The sequence below is a fragment of the Canis aureus genome, chromosome 11 (genome assembly GCF_053574225.1).
Source record: "Canis aureus isolate CA01 chromosome 11, VMU_Caureus_v.1.0, whole genome shotgun sequence".
NCBI lineage: Eukaryota > Metazoa > Chordata > Mammalia > Carnivora > Canidae > Canis > Canis aureus.
In genome coordinates this window covers 22937058-22944639 of record NC_135621.1, presented here as the reverse complement: position 1 = coordinate 22944639, position 7582 = coordinate 22937058, and positions in this window count along the sequence as shown.

Here is a 7582-nt window from a genome sequence, read left to right as displayed (position 1 = left end):
TCACCAGGGGCTTCCCCTTGGGGTATGCACAGACCCCAGGCTGACGGGGGACCTGGCGCCCCAAGGGGCTCAGGGCTGCTGGGGCTGGGGGCCACAGGGCCGGGGGCGGCAGGATCAGGTGCAGGGGGGAACGGCCTCCCATGGGGAGACCCGGGGGCTGCCATGCATCGCTCACACTCTCAAGTTCCATGTGTCCTTGGGGTTTGAGTGCCCCCTCTTTGGGAAGTGCCTCCTTCACAGCTGCTGCGCCTGGCACTCTTCGTCACCCGGGCCATCTAGGCCTCACGGAACGGAGCTTAGGTCCCCACTCGGCAGACGAGGAAGCTGCGGCTTGCAGAGGTGAGGCCGCCCAGCCCGGGGCCTGTGCAGACGTAGAAGGCCACACACGGACGGAGAGGCCACACCTCCTCGCCATGCCAGGCCCTCGCCCTGGTCCGCCCCGTGGTGCCTCGTGTGCAAGAGTCTCTCCCATCAGGAGCGAGGCCCCCAGACTCTGCTCCGGGCCTGCGTGGTGCCTGGGGCTGATGCTGGCAGACTGTGGAGACCCTGCTCTTGCCCTTGTTGCCACAGCACAGGAGACTTCCTGGAGGAGGTGATGCATGAACGGGCCTTGAAGGAAATGTAGGGGTTTGCCCAACAGAGAAGACTGGAAGGTCACCCTAGGCAAGTGAGCCAGCGGGCCCAGGGGAGCAGGGGGGGCAGAGAAGGAAGGAGCTTGAGGTCCTGCGGGTTTGAGTAGGGGCTCTTCCAGCTGTATTCACAGGCCCTGCAGGGAACCTGCTGGAACCCAGCAGTCAGCGAGGCCCTGCAGATTGGAGCCTGGGCTGAGCCCTGCCTGGCCCCTGGTGCTGGAGGGCTCATTCATTCACTGATTCATTCATTCCCTCATTGATTCACTCGCTCCTCCTTTGACTCATCCTTCAATATTTTATTCTTTCACTCATCACCCTTGGGAGGCCTGGGGGCAGGTGCTGGGCATGGGGTCCACGGAGAAGAGGCCTTCCTGACGAGGTTGACCATCAGCAGTGGCTGAAAGCATCCACTGATTTAACCCCCAGGTCACCAGGCCACGGCCACGGTCACCAGGGGTAGAAGCAGGGGAAGCAGCCCAGGCTTGATGTTCAAGGCCCTGCACACTTAGAGCCAGACCCCTGCTGGCCTAGGGACCCTGGGGCCTCCCGGGGCTCTCGTTCCCTGGGGACACCCAGGACTCCCACATCAGGCCCTTGAGCTCTCCGGGCTTTCCTGTCCTCATCCTTAGCTCGGGAAGTCCTTGCCCCATCACTGCAGGCAGATATCAAGGGTTGAATTCGGCTTTGAAAGCAGGGGGTGGTTCTCCTTGTCTGAGCCCCTCTCCCCAGACGCCTCTCTCTGGGCCCTGGATCTTGGTCTCTCGCTGGCAGCTACTTCCGGCAGTGCCAAGCCTTTCTCACTCCACGGGGTCCAAACAGGGGGCCTGGGGTCTCAGGGCTGTTGGGTGAGCGGCTCCACTGTCGCCTCATGAGACAGCATTGAGCCCGCCCCAAGTCGCGGGTCCAGGTGGCCAAGCTCCCCTCTCCATGGGACGACACCCAGCAGTGGACAGCGGCAGCCAGACCTCCCGGGAGATGGCAGGTGTGTCATTGACCGTACTCCCAGGGAAGCCAGCCTGCACCCCCTAGCAAAGACCTCAGTGACCAATTAGCATGCCTACAAAGTTCTCGAAGCATTTCTGGAACTTGTTTTTTGTGTGATGGTTTCACTCAGGAACATTCGAGCGCAGAGTCTCCTGGCTTTTTCTTTCCACTGGAACCTTCCCTCTGGACCTGCAGCCAAGTGCAGGGCGATGGGATTAGAGCCCGGCTGCTCCGTTCCCGGCCAGCACCCGGGAGTTCGAGAAGTCCAGCTTCAGGGAGCCTTTGTCTGGGGTGGAGCCGGGGACCGGTGCAGACGGGGTGGCCTCGGGCAGACAGGGTCCCTCCCTCTCTGAGCCCTGCGTACCTTCCATAAAACTACAGGGATGGACTCCCTTTGTGCTCTTCTGACTTTTTTTTGAAGATTTATTTTTATTTATTTGCAGGAGGAGGGGGGAGGGAGAGGGAGAGAGAGTCTTAAGCAGGTTCTGTGCAAAGATGCAGGGCTCAATCTCACAACCTGAGCTGAAACCAGGAGTCAGATGCTTGACCGACTGTGCCACCCCGGCAACCAGGTTTTCTGATGTTTATAACAGTGGAGCTCCATTGTCAAACTAACCCTTCTGTGGAACCCCGACTGGCAAAACCAGCCACAGCAGAGGCGCTCAGTGGAGGTGGTCAAGGGCCAGAGCCCCTGCCCCTAGCAGTCCCTGGACACCTGCTTGGAGCCCTAGGCTCCCGAAGCACATGAGAACAGCCGCCTGAGGCACACCTCCATGTGCCAACATCCCCGAAAAGACGGGCGAGCCCCAAAGAGCTGCTGGTGATTCAGGCCTCGGACTCCTCTTCCCTCCAAACACATGTCCTGTGAGGTGAAGAACACTCCTCGGAGGCCCACCTGGCTTGTGCCCAAGGATGGCGACACCCCTGCCTCAGTTGTCCTGCCTGGCCTGGTGCAGAGGTCCCTGAGCCTGACAGCACGCCCAGCTCCAGGAGAGGACCTCGGGAAGACGTCCAGCCTCCCGTTCTTCTCCAGAACGACCTCCTGGACCCTGAGGGTGGGCTTAGGGCCTGGTGCAGCCCCCAACCCAGGAGCGTCCCTGGATCTGGCACTTGGTACACACGGTTCACTGGATAGTCTTGGCATACAGCGGGTGCTTAATAAATGCACTCATTGGACCAAGGCTCTACCCAAGCTCCTGATCTCGTAACCTGAGTCCAGCCAGGGCCTCAGGCCCAACCCACCCTCCCAGCCCTGCCCCCCAGCACGGAGGGATTGGTGGGGAGGCCTCACTGGGCCCACCAGGCAGTCTGGTGGCTCCTGCATTCACTCTGCCAGGCTCCACGGTTTCATCTTTACATTGTTTTGTGTATTGGTGGCATTTTCTCGTCGTCGAACCAATGTTGGGGACGTTTCCATCCATTGGGTCAACAAAACATGGCTGTGCTTCTGCTGCACCCCAGGTCCTGTCACTGGGACACGATGGTGAAAAGCCAGCAGCAGTCCCATCCAAGGGCACATGTGCTGATGGAACGTACCGGAAGCCCGAGCCATGAGCTCTGTGAGAGGCCTGGGGGACAGACCGCTTCTAGGTTTGGAGACTAGAGAGGTCTCCGAGTCGGTGACCACCAAGCTGAGGCCTGAGGAGCAGGAAGGCGGCCACACAGGGGCCTTTAAAAAGAGCACCCCAGCCAGAGGACACCCCACCTACCCCACAGACAGGTCGGGAGACAGGAGGAATTCCAAGGGTCCTGGGCAGGCCCTAACCATGTAGGAGGTGAACCAGACAGTCCCGGGCGGGAGGGATGGGTGGGGACAGAGCGACCACGGGGATGGTAAGAGCCACCGCTCCCTGAATATTTACCAGGACACCTGGAGAGGGGGGCCTCGGAGCCACGGACCGTGGCACCCCCGCCGGCTTCTTGCGGGACTGTGAGCGGCGCTAACCCAGGATGCGCCACTCCGGAGGGACCTCGTGTGCCGGGCAGTCTGGGATGCAGCCAGGAGCTTGCGTTTCTCCCCAAACCCAAATTCTGGATGCAGCAGCTTCTGGTCTGCCATCTGCCTTGGTGGATCCTGCCCTGCTCTGCCCTCTTCTCCTCTGGGAGAGTCTGTCCTCACAGACACTTCACGGGGCCTATCGGCCTCAGGGACATCCAGGTCCCAATCCCACAGTCTGTAAACATTTCTCTCTATGGTCCACGCAATTTTTTTTTAAAGATTTTATTTATTTATTCATGAGAGACACAGAGAGAGGTAGAGACACGGGCAGAGGGAGAAGCAGGCTCCCTGGGGGGAACGTGATGCAGGATTCGATCCCAGGACCCTAGGATATGCCCTGGGCTGAAAGCAGATGCTCAACTGCTGAGCCACCCAGGCGTCCCTGGTCCATGTGATTAAGGAACGGTCTTGAGAGGGAGGATTACCCTGATTGTCCTGGCCCCCAAGTGTGATCCCAGGGGGGACCTTCTGAAAAGGGAGCTCTGCTGTCGCGGAGGAGCAGGCCACCGAAGAGGAGCACAGAGACATGGGCAGATGCTGATCTTGGAGGGCTCCCGAGTGACACGGCCACCAGGAGCTGCACCAGTCCTCCCCTCTAGTCTCAGAGGGAGGCGCACCTGACTTTGGACTCTGGTTTCAGAACCACGAAGAAGTAAGTGTCTGAGGTTCAAAGCTGCCTGGGTTGCTGCCGTTCGTCGAGGCGGCCCTGGGAAAGCCTCCCAAGGGAGCGAGTTGCCATCCTCATAGGGCATCTCAAACATCCCCATGCCTCTCCCTGAGGCGGGGAGCACCTTGGGGATGGCTGCCTATGGCCGCTCTCCTGGGACCCGGCTGGGAAGGTGACATGGAGCAGTGACAATGGTGCCCCTGCATAGGGCCATCTGTCCCCCCACTCCCACCCCCGCTCCGAGGTGGCTAACGAAGGGCCAATCGGAGGCTACGGGGAGTCCAGAACAGGGGAAGGCTTCCACAGAGCAGGACTTTCTAGAAGGCCGGACTTCCATGCTGGCCGCCCCATACGGAGGGGCAGGCTGTCAGGGCAGAAGGGACACCAGGCTGAGCAAGGCGGGAAGCGGGAAGTTGCCTGGCTAGTTCGGTGAAGGACAGCCAGGGTGGGTGGGGCCCCGGGGAGGCTCCTGGAGCCTCAGGGTGGGGTCTCCGGGAGGGAGAGCAGGGTGGGGCGCATGGGGCAGGCCAGGCTTCCTCCCAGCCAGCGTGGCTCAACCAAGCGTGTGCTGCAGGCCCCAAACCCGCCACCTGAGCCCTGTTAAGAATAAAAACAAATATTTGTGTTGCATGTTGTGTGTGTTGGGGTTTAGTTTTCTTCTGGAGGCTAAAAATAGGTTCATCTCTGCGTCCCTGCGGGGATTCCACCCCCTGCCCCCACCGGCGCCCCACCCCGTGCCGTGCAAGGCCTGGCCTGGCGCTCTGGGGCTCGTGCCAAGTTTTGACTTAACTGCCGGTGACGGGGTATGCAGGTATCAGAAGATGATTATGGGATGAAGGTGCCCACTACGGCTGCGCAGGAGGCACGTCCTCGCTGGCCGGCCGCACCCAGGTGGGCAGGTGGCGGGGCCAGGGGCACCCAGTCATCACCCGACAGTAAGAGTAATAACCCACTCGCATTTCAGAGTAAAGGAAACAACAGCACAGGCTGAGGAGGGTAGCACGGGGCACCTGGTGCACCCCAGGGCGCCCCAGGAGAAGTGACGTCAGGGTGTCCAGGAGGGAGGCTGCAGGGTTCCCAGGAGGGATCTGTGGAAGATCTGCAGGCCCGTGGGGGCTAGGGGGGAATGCAGAGCGCGATCGGCCCGTTCAAGGGCTCTGAGCGGGTTGGGGGCACGCCTCAGGCCTCGGGGACCCAGCTACATGAGGCAGCGTTCCAGGGCTGCAGTTGGGACCTGGGATCCTCGCGTTGGGGGTGGTGGGGTCTGCCAAGGAGGAGTCCAGGGCAACCCAGGGAGCCCCAGAGGGACAGACGCAGCTAGGAGATGTGCCGGGTGCCAACGGGGACAGGAGGGGGGGCCTGGGGTCCCTGAGGCCCGGCCTCATCAGGGGGCCCCAGGAGGAGCTGGAGAGGGAGGGGCGGCCGCTGGACAGAAACCTTATAGACCAGGGACAGGCTGGGGCCTGGGGCTCCCAGGCTCTGAGCCAGGAGATAGTCCTAGGGAAATCTGTAAACTGTAAAGGGCAGTGAACACAGGAGGGCAGGGGGCTGCCCCGGATCTCTCAGCAGCCCCAAGGCCGGCTCCGGTGCCTGCCCCTGCAAGGCGTCTGTCCCCAGGCCAACCTCCCCAGTCGGACAGCCCGGCTTTCCCGTCAGGGAAGGACAGGAGGGGCTGCGGGTCCCTACACCCCCCTCCACTTGTGAACCTGCGCAGGGGAGGGGACACGGAGCAGGGGCTAGTAGAGGGCTTCCCGGCACTAATGCTGGCCTGCCGGCTCGGGGGGCACGTGTGCCCTCTGCTTCTCAGGTTGGCCTGGATGGTGAGGAGGGGGTGCTGGGCGAGGGGACGACTGCCGACTTCTGCTCCTCATCACTGGCCATTCCCCGGACCCTCCTCACAGTCCCTAGGCAAGCACTCCCATCCTATCTTACAGAGGGGAAACTGAGGCAGAGTGGGGCCCAAGGTCACCTGGGCAGGAAGTAGGGGACCCCGAGCACCAGCGGGCTCCCGGGCCCAGCTGTCCTGGCCGCTCCTTTGATCCACAGGCTACACAGGCGAAGAAGGGGCAGGTGCTCCTCCAACCTCCCCGTGAGCAGCAGGCTGGCCCGAGTCCTGGTTCCTCCGGGTGCCCTGGGTGTCCCGGGGTAAGTGATCCCACCACTGTCTTCGAGGGACAGCTGGGGTGTCCAGCCTGGGCTTAGCATGCCACTGGCCTTCCCTGGCCTTCCCCTTTCTGAGGATTCCCGCCAAGGCCTGAGCTCCCCTCAGGCCATGCCGCTGCTCTGCCTGCAAAATGCCCCCAGAATCCCCTGCTTCTCCCTTGGCATATGCCACCTGGGCTGCCTCAGCTGCCCCCTCACCCCATCTCCTGGCTTCTGGCTGCAGGGAGGAGCCCCTCAGACTTTCCCAACAGAGGATCCCCTTGGAGCTGCAGGTAGACCACAGCCCCGCCTGCCGGAAACCTTCGGGGAGGAAAAGCTCAAGACCTCACGTGCGCCATGGCCCGGCGCTGCTGCTTCTGTGCTCTCCCCTCCCTTACTCTGTTCCAGCCACTTGCCCCCCCCAGCTCCCCTGCCCCGGGCCTGATCGTCTCTCCTCCACACCTCTGGCCTGGCTGCCCCCCACCTGGGCCTCCCTCCCCGTCCTCCCCTCTCCCGCCTGGCCCATCCACGTGGCCCACTCTGACGCCACGCATCCTGCCTAACCTGCCCTGGATTTTTCCTCCTGCCATGCTGAATACTTCACGGCTCATGATGCTTCTCCCATTCTTCGTAGACGCTTATTGTCGCATGCCCCCTCCAGACTGTCGGCTCTCCTTGGCGGCTTCCCCGGCACCTGGCATAAGAGGGGTGTACAGTATTTGGGGAATGAATGCACAAAGGTGAGGCAAAGAGATGCTCACCTCCAGAGGGAACTCCAGTGTCAGGACAGGAGGGGAGGGCAGCCTTCCTTGAACCTGCCACAGGCCGCACTCTACCCCCCGCCCAGGACTGTGACACCTCCCAACCACAGAACCCAGAGTCCATGAACCCCAGCTATCATGGCACAGACTCTCCACATCTAAGAATCGTGTAATCAGAACAGCATAAAGCAGCACACCCCGCTCTCTCTTCCATGGGGATCAAACCATGCTTGCATTCCTCTAGTCACTGCCATGAACTCCTTCTTATAGCTCTGGCCACAAGAAAGTTCTCCTCATCCGGCCTGAGGCCCACCCTCTGCTGGGCCTCCTAGGGCTGCCCCACAGTCTCCTCAATGAGGCACTGGCGTACTGATGGCCTGCAGGCCCCTCCACTGGA